The 20,396-nt window shown below is 36.8% G+C and overlaps 1 long non-coding RNA gene across 1 annotated transcript; it reads right to left on the bottom strand.

The window, feature by feature from the left end:
- Positions 1-13,795: 13,795 nt before the first annotated feature.
- LOC145651702 (uncharacterized) lies at positions 13,796-17,775 on the bottom strand. The gene is made up of 5 exons (XR_014117607.1): positions 17,686-17,775; positions 17,235-17,579; positions 16,129-16,957; positions 15,931-15,974; positions 13,796-15,295 (listed from the first exon to the last, which is right to left on the bottom strand). It is a non-coding gene; the product is annotated as an uncharacterized LOC145651702 (long non-coding RNA).
- Between the last annotated feature and the right edge of the window lie 2,621 nt (positions 17,776-20,396).

The raw sequence follows: 20,396 nt of genomic DNA, 5'->3' as shown, positions 1-20,396 counted from the left end.
CCTGAATATCTCCCAGAAAAACTAGGATTGTACAGTATTTGTTTTATATTCATCAGCATATCAAGAGTAATACACATCAGTGTATCAGTGTAACAAAATTCAGCATTAGAGTCAGTTCCCCAAGGAAATATATATAAAAAAAAAAAATATATATATATATATATATATATATATATATATATATATATATATATATATATATATATATATATATATATATATTTGCATACTCATATATATTGTTAATTTATACTTTTCATACAAATATATATCTTCATGGCATAGCTTTGTGGTTAACATCTGACATCATTGTAGCATACCGTGCTTCTCAGGCTGACAATTTAATTTCACTTTAATTTCATATTCAACTTAATATTTATAAAAAAAAATTTATAGCAAATCTTGTAGTGCTCTGTCTTGGAGCAGTGCTGGGTGTGTGTGTGGCTGTTATGACTGCTCTAGCCATAATCGTTTGTAAGATGAAAAATTCTGAACATGGCAATGGTAAGTGTTAATAAAGGGCAGGGGGATTGAACTATTCTAATTCATGACTTCATACTATTTTTATCTTTAAGAAATATTGAAATTATTAATATGAATTTTGCAACAAACCTGGCATACAGGTATTTTTCTCTGATCCAATTACATTTAATTCTGTATTCTTTCCCTAACTACAGCGAAACATCCACATGGTAGTGTGATGGAGAAAACTACCAATCAGGTACAACTTGTGCAGTTGTGCTTTCCTTCCATTATATACGTAAATATAATGCTTAGCAACTAGCCAGTCATAGACATGACAACAGTAGATGTTACATTAGCTACTTATTTTAAATAGCATAATATGACATACCCCCATAATAGAAAAGTCCAGATTTGAAGTTAAAAAATATGCTTTATCTCACATTTATATATATATATATATATATATATATATATATATATATATATATATATATATATATATATATATATATATATATTTTTTTTATTACTTTGTTTCAGACAAAGCAGGTTATGTAAAGAGAAGAATGATGAGCTACTATAATATTAGTCTAATCATAAACAGTATTAAGATCTGTAAATCTTAAAAAGCAATTTAATGAATTTTATACATTTAAATCTATGACATGTTTTACTAAGAATATTTCTGGCTCTGTTCGGCTTCCTCTGTTTCATATCTGTGGTGCTGATATAGTTTATAGCTGTAGTCTAATTACAGCATCATTGATACACATGCATGAAGCTATTGTGGTGGAGATGTATGAGACATGCAACACTGCACTGCTGTAGAGGAGGAGAAGGCAACTCACTGTCTCTGTGTTTGAGACTATTAGTCATATTCTAAATAAGGATAAGAATGACAGTAATGTTGATTAAACATTGTTCATTTCCACAGCAACGTGATGCTGAAGAGCTGAATTATGCTGCCATTCATTTCAGTGAGAGGGAAACCAAAAGAGGGCAGGTGAAGAAAGGACAGCCTGAAGACAGCATGTACTCTTATGTGAATCGTTCAACTCTTACGGACTATCATCTAGATTATTAGCTCTCTTCCCTTCTATAATCCTAAATGATGTCTGGATACATTATCTCTTTTCTGGCACATAAGGTTTTGTAAAGGAGGTGCAGTGTAATTCTGTAATCTCTAAGACTCTATTCCCTGTTCATCTGCTTTCTGATATTTAAGGTATGTTGTGTTTCTGCTGGTTCATTCCAGCGTCAACAATAAAGTGCCACCTTTGTCTTAGAGAGCCACTGTGCTCAAAACTCGGTGACTGAATAAATAGGTTGTAAAGCTTAAGAAAGAAAAGTAAAACTATTGAATATGCACTTGTAACCCCTGACCCTTATGTTTCTATTTTGATAATAACTTGGCCAAGGTTCCAGATTAAAGGTTAAGGGTCTATGCATTTGTAAATATTATTATTAATCTAAATAAACCTAATTATTTGAATATATTTTGTGATTTTCTAAATTAGAAAGATAAGAGGTAAGTTAGGCAGAAGGTAAGTAGTTAATTTAAATGGCCTTGTGACTGGTTCATGTAGGGTGGAGGACATTAGTGCACATTTGGAGTGTTTTTATACTTCATGAATAAACAAACACAAAGCACAGAAGTACGTTGGCAAAAAAGTTAAAAAAAAAAGTGGCAAAAGCACTAGATTAATGTTCCTGTGGGCTTTAAATAGAGGGAAAAACAAAAAGGCTATCAAGGAACAGGTGCATGTAATCAATAAATAGTGGATTGGAAATGGGGGAGGTTGTGTGTGTGTGTATGTGTGTGTGTGTGTGTTTGGGTTTCTGTGGTAGAGGGCATGTCCTTTGGGCTGGGTGCCTAATATAACCACCCCACAAAGGTCTTGTTGGCCTCTGAGAGTGGGGCCCACCTGGCCGACAAAGATCTGGTTTGGATGGATGTGGCTGACAGGATTTGAGATGCAGGTATCCAGCTTCCCTATTCCATATCCGTTGCCACGCCATGAAGTACTGGCTGCATCCACTGTCGTTGTGAGTCCAGCAGGGCACCCACCTTGTATGCCAATTGAATTGTATCCTTCAAGCTCCAATAGCATCAGCGATGAACCGGAATTTGTTTTGACCTTCTGAATGGGTCCCACGACCACAGGCATCAGGTCAGATATGCTGCCCACCGGCAAGCTGACCATGTAAGTTCTCATTGATACAGCAGAGGATGGTGTACAGACCTGCTCACTCTGCTGGCACCACGTCTGGACAGCAGGCTGATCCAAGGTTGGGGGTTACAAATATACAGCGGGTGATGGAATGCCAAGACACACTAGGAGCGGGTGAGCCCTGTAACTGTGTGGCAGAGAGTGTTATGCACATACTCTGCCAAGGGGAAATAGGTGCTCCCAGGTATCTGGGTGCTCTTAGCAATGGAGGCACAAGAACTTTCATAGCTGCTAGTTAGCTCTCTCTAACGGCCCCTTGTTCTGAAGGTGGTAGTCTGAAGTCAACATCACTATTACATTGAGCTTCCCAAGGAACTCCTGCCATATCCGGAAGGTGAATGGAACTCCCCGATCTGAAACATTGTCTTCAGTCAGCCTGAACTGTCAAAAGATGTGGTGCAAGAGCTGCTTACCTGTTTTGAGTGCAGTGGGAAGTGCCGGGAGTGGAACAAACTGGAGCATCTTCGACAAGGGATCGACAATAATGAGGACCACCATGTTGCCCTGAGAGACCAGGAGGTCTGTGACAGAACCAAATGCCAGGTGAGACCAGGTGCAATGTGGTATAGGAAGGGGGTGCAGCTTACCAACATGTTGGTGTGTGAGGTATTTTGCTGCACTGCACATTCAGCACAAAATATTCCTGTGCATTGCTGGCCACTAATATTGTGCTGTCAGCTGTGGGTGTAGCTTGGATGTCCTAAGCCAAGGGATCTGTGTATCCAGGTGATGAGAGTTCTGCGACTTCACAGACAGGTGTAGAGCTAGTGTGGAGGGCAGTGAGTGTCAGGGTCAGCTGATCAAAGTCCCAACTGACAGCCCCAATGAAACAGGCAGGAAGAAGGATTGACTCTTGGTCCCCCTTCACATCCTTCAATCCCGGTTTGTAGGTCACCTGGAACACAAACAGGGAAGACAAAATGGACCATCGAGCTCACCTGAAATTCAGCCTCTGGTGGTTTGGAGGTCCTCCAGGATTTTGTGGTCCGTGATCACTGTGAAGCGGTGCTGTGCTCCCTCTAGCCAGTGTGACTTCATCCAGGAACTGAAGGCTTTTTTCAATTATCCTCAATGGGGTTGCTTTTGTGTTCTAGTCCTGCTGCTTCTGAGAGAGGTTACTTGTTTAGCAGCATAGTACAGCATGGAGTTCAGGTCTTCGGATGCCTTGATATGCTGGAATAAGCAGTGCTAGTGCACGTCCTCATTGGCGGACTTCGAGGGGAGCTGTGCGCAGAACTGGCATGGAAAACAGGAGTTGGTTACCATCATCGTTCACATTCTCATCAGTGTAAAAGATAATGGATCTACCCAGAAACTACCTACCTCGTTACTGTATGCCTGGGACATGGAAGGTGCTGTGGCTAGGCCATAAAATAATCAGTTTATTTGAAAACAGATAGACTGTATCTCCTGCTCCTCCACATAACTCTTGTCATTAAGTAATGTATATACTTATATATGTTGTGAGGCAAAATGTTTAATGCTTGCTTAAAGGAGGACAAAAAAATATGTGACCTTTATTTGATCTTTGCCCTCATCTCGACCAGTCTGCAAGAAAGGCGAATAGACAAGTGATAGAGAATGACAGTTATCATTTAACTGTTTCTGGGCAGGGGTGCAGCAGCAGGAAGTAACAACTTGTTTTTAACAGGAAAGAATGTTCAAGGACAGTTGGGAGGCCTGGCACCTGGAGTCATGAGATTAGCTCATGAGAGAACAACAGGGAAAGGTGCGGGTATATGAACTCATGTGAGAGAGAAGTTTGACGCTTCTCTTCCTCAATGCATAAGGGACAGAACCAATAAAGCTCGCTCATCTGCACATCTGGCTCGAGTCCTATTGATTTTTCCTCCACAGTGTCTTTAAATGTATATATGATTATCCAGACGTCTGCACTGTTCATTCATAACTTAGGAAATGCAGCAGAATTACTCATAGTTCAAAATGAATTACCATCATACAGTTAAGTTCTGAGAAGAGTAAATAAATGCCAAAATGTTTCTTTACACAGCAAGTGCTCATTTCAGGTACATTCCTATAATTCCATTCTCATGACAATGACTTTAAACCTGATCTTATCTGTTTATTTAGATATATTTCCCTGTATTAGATTGAGGAGACTGGACCGATGTTCATGTATTTGATGTTCAGTTTAGCTTCTTGAAAGCATCAAGCAGAATCAACGTGTCTAACTACACCGATAAGGAAAACCACAAAAAGAGCTTAAATAACTGAAAACATCTATATGTATGGTGTCACTTCTTCTGTTTACCAAAACCATCTCAATGTTAGTGTCATCCCTTATACTGAAATCTCACATGATGCTATTCTGTAAGCATCATACCATACTCATTTGTCAAATCTGTCATGAGTTTTCAGTTGCTTTCAGTTGCCACGAGAACAGAAGCAACATCAGTTTAATTTCCTGTGTAGCTGCTTTCTGAGACAGCCAACAAGTTGCGTTTCTGCGCACACATGCCACGATCTGCCATAGGGGTGCACATCTCTGGTCCTGTAAAACACTCAAGACTGGATGAAGCCTCAGTTTTTAGAAGAATGATGTGAGAACACAATTCTAGACTTTTTGGTAACTGTGAATATACTCTTCAATAAATACACTTTTTTTTTTACTAAAATATGTTAATGCTTAGTAGCATGAAATAATTAAACTAAGAAAAAAGTGCTACAATAATGCATTGCCAACAGGCTGGGAGCTCATGTATTACCCTTGTACTAAGAGACATCAGAAAATGTCTAAAAATGTGTAATAACACAATGCAATGTTAAACATTTTGCAACCAATTACATAGCATAAAAATGTAAGGTTAAATATGTATAAAAGTTGATACATAATGTCACAGAACACTCACGTCCCGCGAGTCACATGGTTTGGCCCGCTGCGTGCAGTGGGAGGGTCATGTTCGTAGCCACACGTGCACACACCTGTATTGTGTTAGTCTTTGTGTAATTAAACTCTTGTCGTTGTGTGCAGTGTTGTCGGTTATTGTTGAAGTAAGTTGTTAAAGATCATGTTAAATGTTCTTCTTGTTGTTGTTAAATGTAACTGTGTTTATCGTGTTTGCTTTGTTAACTGTGTTGCGTTCATTGTAACACATGTGAGTGCCATCATCTTTATGTTTCTATTAAATGTTCACCCATGTCGAGGAAATATGTGCGTTCTGCTCAACCTCCTTCAGCACTCAGGCATTCGTTACACTTTTTATATAAGGACCATATTCATTTTAAAAATGTGCATAGTTTAGAATATGCCATAATAACATAAAGAGGCATAAAAGATAATACTATACTTTATACTGTTACTAAAACTGTTACTGTACTAATGTTTGATTACTAATCTATATATTATTTGCTTTGGACTAAATTTGGTTCACATTTTTTCTTAGTTAATCTGATTCAGTTTCAATTTACAGGTCCGGTTCAGCCTACGGAGCATGCAAAACATTCCTGCATCAAATTAAAAATCACGACCTTTCCCTACTTTACTAACACATCCTAACAACACACTTTCATAGATGGCACACAACTTAATCTTCTCTTCATTCTATGCCAGCAATCTGGGGCTTCATATCATTGTAGATATTCTTTATCAGTCACCCAGTTTTGAGCACAGTGGTTCTCTAAGACAAATGCAGCACAACCAAGAGAAGCACACCATACCTTAAAGATCAGAAAGCAGATGAACAGAGAATAAAGACATAGAGATTACAGAGTTACACAGCACCTCCTTTACAGCACTGAATGTGCCAGTAAAGAGATAATGTATCCATACTTAATTTAGGATTATAGAAGGGAAGAGAGCTAATAATCTAGATGATAGTCAGTAAGACCTGAACGTTTTACTTCAGAGTACATGCTGTCTTCAGGCTGTCCTCTCTTCACCTGCCCTCTTTTGGTTTTCCTCTCATTGAAATGAATGGCATCATAATTCAGATCTTCAGCATCATGTGGCTGTGTGAATGAGCAACAATCTTTAGTGAACATTACTGTCCTTCCTATCCTTATTTAGAATATGACTACTAGTCTCAAACACAGAGACAGTGAGTTGCCTTCTCCTCGTCCTCTACAGCATTCCAGTGTTGCATGTCTCATACATCTCCACCACAATAGCTTCATGCATGTGTGTCAATGATGCTGTAATTAGATTACAGCTATAAACTATATCAGCACCACAGATATGAAACAGAGGAAGCTGAGCTGAGTAGTGCCAGAAACTTTCTTAGTAAAAGATTTCATAGATTTAATTGTATAAATGGCAAAAATTGCTCTTTAAGATTTAGAGATCTTATCATTGTTGATTAGACTGTGATTAGACAAACATTACTATAGCTCATCCTCTGCTCTTTACATCGCCTACTGTGTCTATAACAAAGCAAATTATCAAATGTACATAATACGAGATTTTATCAAGGTAGGGCTGCTTCACTTGACTACTGCTTTCATATCTATGATTAGCATGTTATTCAGCATTATAAATATTTCTATATTTAAGTATGAGTTTTAATGTCAGCTGATACAGCCCACATCAAGGATGAAGACCGTAAACCTGGAGAAAGAAGTTTTACTAATAAAGGCATGAAAGCACGACTGCATTAGTTGTACCTGAATGGTCGTTTTCTTTATCACACTACCTTTTGGAGGTCTCAGTGTAGTTGGTGAAAATACAATATTAATTGTAATTGGCTCAGGGAATATTACCTCTATGCCAAAATTATTGCTGATTTTATTATTGATTTTTTTAATCAATATTTTCAAATTTTCATAAAGATAAAAAATATATGAAGTCAGGAATTAGAACAATTCGAACCTCCTGCCCTTCATGAAAACTTACCATTGCCATGTTCAGAGTTTTTAATTTTACAAATAATTATGGCTTGAGCAATGATAACAGCCACATACACTCCTAGCACTGCTCCAAGACAGATCACTACACGACCCACAGGCGTTACTGCAGAACAATCTTTATAAAATAATTGAATAAACAAATTAAAGTGAAAAGTGTGTGGTATGTGACCATAATATCAGATGTTAACCACACAGCTATAACCAGCACTGCTCCAAGGAAGATCACTACATGATTTTAAAATATGAATCCAAAAATTAAAGTGAAAAAGTGTCAGCCTGAGCACCCTGTTATGCCACCATTATGTCAAACATTAACTACACAGCTCTACCATGAACTAAAATAAAGGAAACGGAAAGGAAAAAAGGTGGACAAAATTGAATCCAATATTGAATATTAAACCAACAAAAAAGTACTGTAACACATGTAATTATGAACTCTAGTAAAGATTTGGAACCATACATGTCTTGATGCTCAAAAATATAAGTAACCAGATTTTTTTATAGCCAATAGTAGAGTCACTCAAAAAATGCACCTCTCCTCCTGTGCTAATGCCCAATCAATCCATGCCTGATGAAGCATGAATGGCTAATGCTGTAACACAGTGACGTTCACTATTTTATGGAACACTATTGACAAGTGTATAACAGTCAGAGTAGTTTAAAACGGTTTTATTGTGTATGTTGTCCCATATTTAATTTTACAGAAAGAGACAAAACAACAAGAATAATTTTTTGAGATTATGAACTGTAGAAGTCTATAATTTTCCACTTTTGTTGGTCTCATGTAAAGTTCTAAGAATGATGTAAATAATTCAGTCAGGTCTACGTTAATAAGGTGGACGAGGAATTAAATATTAATAATTCAAAATAAACAAAATTCTTGCTGCACTTAAAATCTGATTGGACAAGATAACTCCCAATATTCTCTATTGCCATTTCTTTCATATAGTCTGCTTGGCCACCAAAGGTCATTTTGGCTCTGTTAACCTTTGACCCTTGAGAAGCCTTACGTTTTATAGAAAGAGTTTGGATAAATTGGTGTAAACATGAGTAGAGCATAAAGCATTGTAGTGTATTTCACAGTTTTGTTGCTGTGACTCCTCCCACATCCTGACCACTTCCCCTTTTGTGGCCCTCCCCCCAAGAAGAGAAGCTCTATGCTGACTGGGTGACTTTTTCTGGGTCGTTTCTGTGCCAGATGGGTTTTAAACTCACTTACACTCAGACTAGGACTCCTAGAAATCTGGAGTAGACTTTTGTTACTTACTTATTCTTAATACTGATTTAATTCTTTATTGCTTATTTTGTTCCTGCTGTGATCTCCGGTGTGGAACAGAGGATGATGGACTCCTCTTTTGAGTCTTGTTTCCTCTCAAGGTTTCTTCCTCATGCTCTTTGTGGGTTTTTCCTCAACACTGTTGCATTTTGGTTGCCCACTGCAGGCTTGAATTCAGACATCTGTAAGGTTGATTTGTGACGATGGCTGTTGTAAAATGTACTATATAAATAGAAATTAGAAATTTGACTTACTGTTACATTGAACAGTTTCATTTCATGTCAGACTATATACACTACTCTGGAAAATCAGTCTCTCAACTTCCACATGTACGCAAACTTTATCTAAACTTCAGTAATGATCATTTATGCATTTACATGTGATTTTGTTTGTTGTCCTTTATGATGGGATAATCAAATATATATATAATTTATTTATTTATTTTTTAATGGTTTTGTAACTTATAAAAAGTAACATCTTTATTTACAAATTCTATTCTTATACAATGTCTCCTTGCTATATTGTTACTATGTTTTACTCTTATGGGTCTTAGGGTGTTTTTGCAGATTTTTTGCTATCTGTCATTTACAGTCATTTTGGTATCTGCTAGTACAAGGTTAATATATGAGCTCCCATGTTACTGGAAATGTATTATTATTATTATTATTATTGTAGCATTGTTTTCTTTATATATGTATTTCATGCCACCAAGCATTAGAACATTTTAGTTAAAAACTTTAAGCACACTGCATATGCACACAGGAAGTGTATTATCAAACACTATCAGTCTAAACTTGTATGCGTTTTGTTTTCCTATGTCTATATTCACAGTGACCACAAGGTCTAAAACTGTGTTCTCACACCATTCTCCCAGAAAGCAGATGAAGAGGGAAGTAAACTGAGGTTGGCAATGTACTTGAGACAGCGATCTGATTATACATGATGACCTTATCAAATAACCCTCTCCCTGTACTGTCAGGCTCTGTTTGGTTTAACTCTGGATGTCCTGGCCAATATAATTCATTGTCAGCTCTGAGAAATTGATGAATGCATCAATCTCTATTAATCCAGAGATAAATTCTCATAGGCTGGGGGAAGTTTTGAGGTCTTGTCTATCTTATTTGGCCTTGATTGTAAAAACAGAAATTTTGCTATTGTACCCTTTGTTCCATGATGCTTTCCTGTGTTAGTGATCAAAAATGACTCCCAAGACATTTAATAAAAAATAATAATCTGCAACATTTTTAAACTTTAAAATCTGCTTATTGTATAGAGTAATAAAGAGATCATTGTAACTGGATCCATCAGCAAACAAGCACCAGCTGTACCCTGAAGCAAAAGTTTCAAAAATAATCAATAATAAAAGATTTAAGTTGTGATAGCCTGTTACATACAAAAATTAAAAACACATTTGTGATACACTGAGCAGTTTTCAATCATGGCAGACATTATCCAGTGCCAAAAACACATACTGGCAAATAATCCTGGAGAGTTGTGCACCTCTGGTCAAATATAATCTGACCATAACCCCCCCCCCCCACACACACACACACACACCCTCATACACACCCCACATGTTTTCAGTGAGAGATTATATCTATGCTTCTATTTTCTTTAGAGTAGGAACAACCAACAGGAAATCAGGCCCCAGTCACATTTAAAGAGAGATCTCAGACTGTCTGTGATATTGTGCAGCTTGTACTGAAACCTAAATTAGGATGAAAACAGAACTTCCCCAAAACTGTGCACTGTTTCCTTTGCCTGCTCCTTGTGATTTTGTCTGTGTGTCTCTTGTGCCTCTCTGGTTTTGCCTCAGACTGTTTTTAATTGTAAATTTGGAGGTCATTTGGATTTGTCTTCTTGTATTTTATGGTTCTGATCCTCCTTCTGTTACATACTATGACTATGGATTACACCACTGAGAATAAAGAAGCTTTAAAGGTCTGCAAGTGTCTGACTTTTTCTGTCATGTCACACATATATTCTCTGTAACAAACCACATGCTTGTTTATCATGACGATCAGTCCCTCCCGTGTTCGGTGTTTTCCATCTCTTGTGTTTTTTGGTTCCATTGCATGGCTTCCTTTTCTCCTCCCCTCATTTGATTTTCATTTGATTTCTAGTAGTAAGTTCAAGTATTTAAACTCTGTCTGCATTCCAGTGTTTTTGCTGTTCATTGAATTAATTTGTGAATGCGTTTCCTTGTAGTAATTTCTTGAATCGGTGTTCCAAAGCCTTCATTTTTGTTAGCCTGTCTTGTTTATCCCCAAGGGTTTTCCTAGCCTTAGTTATAGCCTGCTTTCCAGTTTGCCTTTGTGTGTTTTTGTTTGTTAGTCATGTATCCATGTGCTCTCTGTGTTGACCCAGAACTACGACAATGATTCTGATTTTGGATTTTCCATGAAGAAATCTTGCTCTTCTCCACACATTCGTCCGCCTCCTTACCGCCAAACATTATGTTAATCAACAGATTTTTGTACTATTACAACCCTGTTACCTGCACCTATCGGGAGCTCAAATTCTAGGACCAAAAAGTGCACAACTTAAAAAAAGAAACATGGAGACACACACCAAACATTTACACTCAAGGAATTTAGCTGACACTTTTATTCAAAGTGACATACAATTATGACTGAGGATAACTTGAGCAATTGAGGGTTAAGGGCCTTGTTCAGGGGCCCAACAGTGACAAGCTGGCAGGTGGGGCTTGAGCCAGCAACCATCCAGTTACAAGTCAAGTACCTTAACCTCTGAGCTACCACTGCCATACACAGGGTTTTCAGTGATGTATTATCATTTCTTTTTATTTACAGTAACAAAAACATACATACAAAAATATATACTAACAACAACAACGCAAATTTAAAACATGAATGTTTTTTTCAGGGTGGGCTTTTTGCCAACACATTTAACAACAGTGAACTATAGCAACACAAATGCTAACTTCCCTAAAACAAAACAAAATAAAATGCATCACTCTTACCATCTCACAAAAACAGAAATACAAGGCGGCAAAAAACACAGCACCCACCCTTACAACTCCAAACAAAAAGAACAGAATACTCAATGTTTCTGGCAATTGAATATATGTAAATATGACTCTCTGTATCAACTTGACAGCCTTATTAATAGTGAAAAAGAAACAACACCTGGAAATGATAATGTAGGGGGAATGACAACACAGGACGATGATGGAAACAGGAGAAAACCGTATCAGAACATGTAGCTGGATGCCGTGGTAACTGACAGGTTAATCTAGTGTACAAGTGTTATACATTTAGATACTTATGTGCATGCAAGTGTGTATGAGTGTATGCAACAGCTCATGCCAGCCATGCTAGTCTGAGTATTTCAGAAACTGCTTTTCTGCTGGGATTTTCACATGATATTAATTCAGGAAACTTAAGAAAAAGAACCAGTTTACACTCTTGGAACTTTAGAACCCCATAGAATGAATGTTATAATTTAAACATCTACATTATCTAATATACTCCAGATGTGCAGATTAAGGATTCAGTACCTGGAGGACTGGGAGAGGTATGGGCCTAAAGAAAGGAGCCGGATACCCTTACGACCTCGACTAGGGTACAGGCCGTAACAGGAAGTGTGAGGAAAATGGCAAATCAAATGTGTGGTGGAAATGAAGTAAGACAGAAACAGACCAAAGTAGTTCAATGATATACAATGTATTGTACAATGGACAATGTGATATATACAAGAGATAGTGTGACACTGGACTATAACGTCAGGAGTGACCCAGGCCAAAATAACATACAAATACACACTAGAAACTAAAATACACTCACTAAACCTACAGAGACAAAAGAAAATACTACACTTACTGGAAAATACAGAGCAAACTCACACCCCAAACAAAATGGCAGTCACTCCATACTTACCAGTGAACACAACAAAAGGATCAAAGTGGAATATATACAAATATACAATAGCAAAACCAATATGGGAAGCAAGGTCATACACCAACTCAAATATCAAATACTATTAACACACATCTCACAAAAATATCACTGCTATCCCCTCCATACCTTCTTCCTCCTTTTATTACTCGTCAGGGTGGGTGGAGTCTTGTCTCCTGATTTGCTGCAAACATGAACTCTGTAATGGAACCTGGAACTGGATTTGGAATGGAACACACACAGCCACACCAAAAGAACACAGGATGTAACAATACTGGTGAGTCACATATCAGATACCAAACTTATCAGCTCCTCCCACTTTACCCATCCATCCTGGCACTCAGGCGCCAGTGGGCGCTTTTGGGTGATGGGGTACTGGCAGACCCTCGCTGGAATCCAGCCCTCAAAGAGCACACACGGCAACCACGGCACAGCACAGCGAGAGGAGCTGATAACTTTGGTATCTAGGATATGACTCACCAGTATTATTATGTCCTGTGTGTCGTATCACAAAGATATTATTAAAATCATTGTTTAGAAAAATGGATCAAACATTTTCTGAATCTGTAGAATCTACCTTTTCAGATTTGTCGATAGTAAGAATAAAGACCCCATGAGAGGTCACATATAGAAGTTATATAATAGAGGAAGATACACATCATGTGCCTCACTTTGATATGAAACATATGGATATCATGTTATACATAAAAACCTTTAAAGTGAATTTAAAATGATATGTAAAAACAGAGGAAATGCCCCGAGATGTCAGAGGGTTAAACATAATTCAGAGGTTTATCTCCCACAAAGGTCAGAGTTCAGTGTTTTGCATTGAAGGTTCCTAGTGTGTGCAGAGACTTTGCAAAGCCTGTTTCTCTGCTTTTGTTTCTGTTTCTCTGTTTCTCTTTGTAATCTGCATTCTGCCATTAAAAGTTCATCACTCACGTTTTACCGCAGCTTCACGATGTCACACTATTTACAAAAATAAAAGTTTCATGTTATTATTATTGTGTTTAAAATAAATATTTTAAATTATTAATACATATTTATTCATTTCCCACCCTACTGACTATCAGACTGTATTTACTTATGCTGTGATAGTGTTAAAGTGTCTGAGTTTGTTTATGTGCACACATTCATATTATTCAGTAATTTAGAAAATAAAACAACATATACTGATATAATATTTACATATACACAGGCCCTTAAACTTTATTTTCATATTACATACATAAGGGTCGAAGGTTACATGTCCATATTCAATATAGATTTATTCTTCTCTTTTTAGCCTATTAAGCTTTACAGCCTAATTATTCAGTATACGTTGAATCACTTTTTGTCTATGCAAAATGTTTGGGTAGTTATAGATTTACAAATGGCAATATCTGTGAAGCACATAGTTAGTAAAAGGCTATTGATCATTGGTAGAGGAACTGAATTAGGATGGAATAAAACAAATACAAATTAAAAAAAAAAAGATGTTGTAATATGAATCAGTATGGTAAGAAAATAAATCATACAGTATTAAATAGAATGCATTAAAAAAAGTACACATCAGTCATGATCAGTCTCTCCCAGGTTCTGTATTTTTTAGTTCCGTTCCTTAGTTTCATTTTCTCCACCCCTCGTTTGACTGCTTGCACCTGTCCCTCGTTTCTGCCTTTGGTTCTCATATTTAAACCCTGTCTTGAGCCTTGTGTTTTAGGTGCTGTTTATTTGAATGTGTTTAGTTTATTGTTTGCAGGTTTATTCTAATGGTTGTTACTCTGCACCATTGTGTAATCCTAGCGTCAGTCTGTGTTATAACCTGCTCCCTTGTTTACTTCTGTGTTTAGTTACTCGTGTGTCTTAGCCCTTGTTCCATTTATTCATGTATCTCCGTGCTCTCCGTGTTGGCTCTTTGACCCTGGACTGCATTAACGACTCTGATTCTGGATTTGCCCCAATTAAATCTTACTCTTCTCCGCACATGCATCTGCCTCCTTACCGCTCAATGTTACAACATAAAATTTAATATTGATTATCTATAATAATAATAAGAAGAAATAATAATACATTCTTATATATGTTAATATTTATAGCTGAAATGTAATATCAAATGCTAAGCAACAAAACAACAGGCACAATGCAATCTTGTAGTATGAAGAGCAGATATAATGGTCAGAAAATCAACAGTCATAACTAAGTAAGCACAACAGAATGGGTACATTGTGGATATTCTTTATCTGACACCCAGTTTTGAGCACAGTGGTTTTATAAGACAAATGTTGCACATTACTATTGAAGCTGGAATGAACCAACAGAAACACAACATACCTTAAAGTTCAGAAAGCAGATGAACAGGGAATAAAGATAATGTGTCCAGACTTCACTTAGGATTATAGAAGGGAAGTGAGCTAACAATCTAGATGATAGTCAGTAGGAGCTGAATGTTTCACTTCAGAGTACATGCTGTCTTCAGGCTGTCCTCTCTTCACCTGCCCTCTTTTGGTTTTCCTCCCATTGAAATGAATGGCAGCGTAATTCAGCTCTTCAGCATCATGTATCTGTGGGAATGAACAACATTGTTTAGTGAACATTACTGTCATTGTGATCCTTATTTAGAATATGAGTACTAGTCTCAAACACAGAGACAGTGAGTTGCCTTCTCCTCCTCCTCTACAGCAGTGCAGTGTTACCTGTCTCGTACATCTCCACCACAACAGCTTCATGCATGAATATCAATGATGTTGTAATTAGGCTACAGCTATAAGCTATATCAGCTCCACAGATATGAAACAGAGGAAGCTGAGCTGAGCAGACCCAGAAACATTCTTAGTGAAAGATATCATAGATTTAAATGGAATAAATGGCACTTAATTGCTTTTTATGACTCACAAATCTCATCATTGTTTAGAATTTGACTAATATTACAACAACTTGTCTTCTGCTGTGTACATCACCTGCTATGTCTGAAACAACACAATTAAAAACATGCACAAAATGCGAGATAAAATCTGATGTATCAGGTTAAACCCCTAACACTGTTGTCTACTGTTGTCATCTATGATAGGCACGTTGCTAAGCATCAAGTCAGAGTTTTTATGTCAACTGATGCATGCCACAACCAAGATGAAGAGCATAAACCTGGAGAACAAAGTGTTACTAATAAAGTCGTTTAAGCAAACTGCACAAGTTGTACCTGATTGGTGGTTTTCTCCATCACACTTCTTTCTTGAGGTCTTGCTGTGGTTGGTGAAAATAAAGTATTAATTGTAATTGGATCAGGTAATATTACCTCCATGCCAAAATGTTTGCTTATTTTTTTTAATCAATATTGTTAATATTCAAAGTCATGAATTAGAAGAGTTCAAACCTCCTGCCCTTTATGAACACTTACCATTGCCACTTTCAGAGTTTTTCATCTTACAAATGATTATGGCTTGAGCAATGATAACAGCCACACACACTCCCAGCACTGCTCCAAGACAGATCACTACAGGACCCACGGGCTTTACTGTAGAACAATCTTTATAAAATAATTGAATATACAAATTAAAGTGCAAGTGTGTGGTATGCAACCAAGAGATCAGACGCTAATCAGACAGCTATAACCAGCACAGTTCAAGGGAAGATCACTACATAATTAAAACATTTAAAAAGGGTCATCCTGAGCACCCTGTTATGCCACCATTATGTCAGACATTAACTACACAGCTCTGCTATGAGTTAAAATGAAGATGTAAAAGTATAAATGAACAAAGATTAAGTTTAGTCCACCAACAAAGAATTTTGTCCTTAATACACAAACATGTGTGTGTTAGTAAGAGAGAAAAGTGGGAGAGGTGTGTGTGTGTAAAAGAGAGAGAGCTTTCTTCTTGTCTAACAATAAGGCTCAAGTCAGCTATTGCTTGAGGAATAAACTCTAATGCTGAATTATGATGCAACGATGTGTATAAACCTTGATATCCTGGTAATTATAAAAAATATTATATGCTCTTAGTTTTTCTTGTTATCTTTCACATGGTCAAGCTAGATTTTTATGAGAAAGGCATTTGATTTATAAAACACTTGTGGCTATGGCTTAGAACCTTGAAGAGCAAGCTTCTATGATGATCACTTTATTTAAAGCAAAAAGGTACAAATATACTTGCTTGACTGGGATGTTTTTGGGGTTCCTGACCCTTTTCCACTACTGGTAGACTCTGTTAGGTTTAACCCTGCATGTGCTGTTCAATAAAAACACACAGTGTCTGCTTTTTGTTCATCATGGTTTCCCTCTTATGCTTAAACAACTGTACTACTAAATAATTAGCATTATCTAATTATCTTAGAGCACTTTGCAATCCACAGATTAAAAATCATTGTATTTATTCAGAACAAAGACATTCAGTTCTCTACTTCATAATATAACAGTAGATTTAACATTAAGATTAGAAGTGCTCTGTGTTTTAGTTATAGTATAGTTTTATATTTTAAGACGTTTAAAGGAAACAACTTATTTACCTGTCACATTGACAAATGTAGCAGAGGAAAAGAGAATCATTGTTTTGTCTGTCACTGCACAGAAGTACGTTCCTTTATAATCTTCAGTAAGATTTAGAATAGTCAGAGAGTTTGTGGTGTCATTCCAAATCATTCTGAATGTGGAGTTGCTGAATGGAGATGAAGGTATGGCCTGTTTATTTTTTAGCACTTTTCCTACTTGCTGAGGCTCCTGGTTCAGTCTTTGTTTGTACCACATGCACGTATTGTCATCATATTTTTCTTTAAATGTGCAGTTAAGAGTGATATTTTCTCCAGGTTGCATCAGGTTTGCTTGATTAGCAAGGTTTGTAGTTTGCACAGGACCTATAAAATGAAACATAGTCAGACCAATAAGGAAAAAAAAATGTAGGCAAAATTGAATCCAATAACACATGTAATTATGAACACTAGTAAATATTTAGAAACATACATGTCTTGTAGCTCAAAAATATAAGTATCCAGACTGGTATCATTATTGCAGCATAACGCTCTGACCTCAGAGGAGACGGTTTGAAAGAAGCAAGAAACTAACTAAACTTCATCAACTTTTGTGTTTCATGACTCAGAATCTCATTGGCTGGCAAAAGTCACATGGGCCTGTTCTGTTGTTGTCTCACAACCTTGTTTGGCCACTATCAGTGCCTGATCTATTTTTAAAACATGTTTATACCAAACATGCATGTATGTTATTTTATGCTTTTGGGAAACACTCTTATCCAGAGTGAGTTAGAATTTCAAACATGTTTAATATAGGCAGCTGTAGTGTTAGGAGTCTTGCCCAAGGACTCTTATTGATATAGCATAGAGCACTTGACCCAATGAGGTTTGAACTGCAGTCGCCAACAAGACAGGCAGTGTTGTTATATACTACACTTTACCTTTACCACACATGATGGTAAAAAAATGATGTAAAAATCTTGCTTACAGTCTTGTTTGCAAAATTGCTCAAAAAGGTTTATTTTTATTATTATTCAGTTATCTTTTTTTTTCTAAATCTTAGATTGTTAGTGCTAGAGTGAGCTTTTTTTTATAGACAATAGTAGAGCCACTCAAATAAAATGCACCCCTCCTCCTGTGCTATTGCCCAATCTATCCATGCCTGATGAAGCGTGATTGGCTAATGCTGTAATAGAGTGATGTTCACTATTTATGGAACACTATTGAAAAGTGTATGACAACAGTCAGAGTAGTTTAAAAAGGTTTTATTGTGTATGTCATCTCATATTTAATTTTACAGTAAGAGACAAAACAAGAATAATATTCTGGGATTATGAACTGTATAAGTCTATGATATGTCACTTTTGTTGGTCCTGTGTAAAGTCCTAAAAATGATCTAAAGAATTCAGTTAATAAGTTGGATGAGGAATTAAATATTAATAATTCAAAATAAACAAAATTCTTGCTGAACTCAGTTAAAATCTCATTGGCCACCAGAATTCGCAAGATCCTCTAGCGTCTTTTCTTTCATATAGTTTGTTAACCTTTGTTAACCTTTGACCCTTGAGAAGCCTTACTTTTTGTATAAAGAGTTTGGACAAATTGGTGTAATATGAGTACAGCCTAAGTCATTGTACTGTATTTCACAGTTACTTTTGGTTGCTGTGGCTCCTCCCACTTCCCCTTTTATGCCCCCCCCCCCCCCCCCGAAGAAGAGAAGCTCTAGGCTGACTGGGTGACTTTTCCTGGGTCTGTTTCTGTGCCAGATGGGTTTTAAATACACTTACACTCAGGCTAGGACTCCTAGAAACCTGGAATAGACTTCTGTTATTTTCTTATTCTTATTAATGATTTAGTTTATTGCTTATTTTGTTCCTGTTGTGATGTCCGGTGTTGAACAGAGGATCAAGTCTTGGTTCCTCTCAAGGTTTATTCCTCATGTTCTTTGAGAGTTTTTCCTTAACACATGCCCACTACCACAGAAACTCTCTCACAAACACACACACAAAAAAAATATGTCCCCCATTTCCAATCCACTAATTATTGATTATATGTGCCTGTTACTTGTTATCCTTTTTGTTTCTCCCTCTATTTAAGCCCACAGGAACACTAGTCCAGTGCGGTGCTTTGTTTCTGTGCATGTGTTTTTGCCTTTATTTTTAATTTTTTTAAAGCTTTTTACCAACTCACCTCTGTGCTTTGTGTTTGTTCTTTCATGGAGTATCAAAACACTCCAAATGTGCACTTCTGTCCCCCACCCTACATGAACCTGTCACAAGGCCTTTTACAATAATAAATGTTTCATTTTTAAATTATTAATTCATGTATGCTAACTTACTCTCTGTCCTCATTCATATATGTTTTTGTGTGTGTTCATATAATATTCAATAATTTACAAATGACACAATTTATTCGAATAAAATTAATTTAGATTAATAATAATATTTACAAATGCACAGGCCCTTCACTTAATCTGAAAACTTGGCCATGTTATTATCAAACTAGAAAAATAAGGGTCAGGGGTCAGTGCATATTCAATAAAGGTTTACTTTTCTTTATTAAGATTTCAACTTTATACCATATTTATTCAGTCAGTCACCCAGTTTTGAGTAGAGTGGTTCTGTAAGACATATGGCACTTTTTTGTTGAAGCAGGAATGAACTAACAGAAACACAACATACCTTAAATATCAGAAAGCAGATGAACGGAATATAAAGAAAATAAAAAGATTACAGAGTTACACAGCACCTCCTTTATAACACTGAATGTGCCAGTAAATAAATAATGTATCCAAACTTCATTTAGGATTATAGAAGGGAAGAGAGCTAATAATCTAGATGATAGTCAGTAAGACCTGAACATTTCACTTCAGAGTACATGCTGTCTTCAGGCTGTCCTCTCTTCACTTGCCCTCTTTTGGTTTTCTTCTCATTGAAATGAATGGCAGCATAATTCAGCTCTTCAGCATCATGTCGCTGTGGGAAGGAACAACAATGTTCCAGTGTTCCAGATCCACTGCCAGGATTTCCACCCTTATTGAAACTCTGCCCAGTTCCTTGCCGGGCTTCCCAGCCCACTGTGTCGGCTATTTAAAGGCCCCTCCCAGAAGAGAGGAAGAGAGAGAAAGGAGATTGTGTGTTAGTTTGGAGTTGTTTTGCTGAATTGAACATTTGTATGATGTTTTGTGTAGGTTTTTCCCCATTT

This window comes from Electrophorus electricus, chromosome 16 (assembly GCF_041902795.1).
Source record: "Electrophorus electricus isolate QZ-2024a chromosome 16, ASM4190279v1, whole genome shotgun sequence".
In the NCBI taxonomy this organism is placed as follows: domain Eukaryota; kingdom Metazoa; phylum Chordata; class Actinopteri; order Gymnotiformes; family Gymnotidae; genus Electrophorus; species Electrophorus electricus.
The sequence above is the reverse complement of the archived record's forward strand: the minus strand, read 5'-3'. Positions and strand labels throughout refer to the sequence as shown.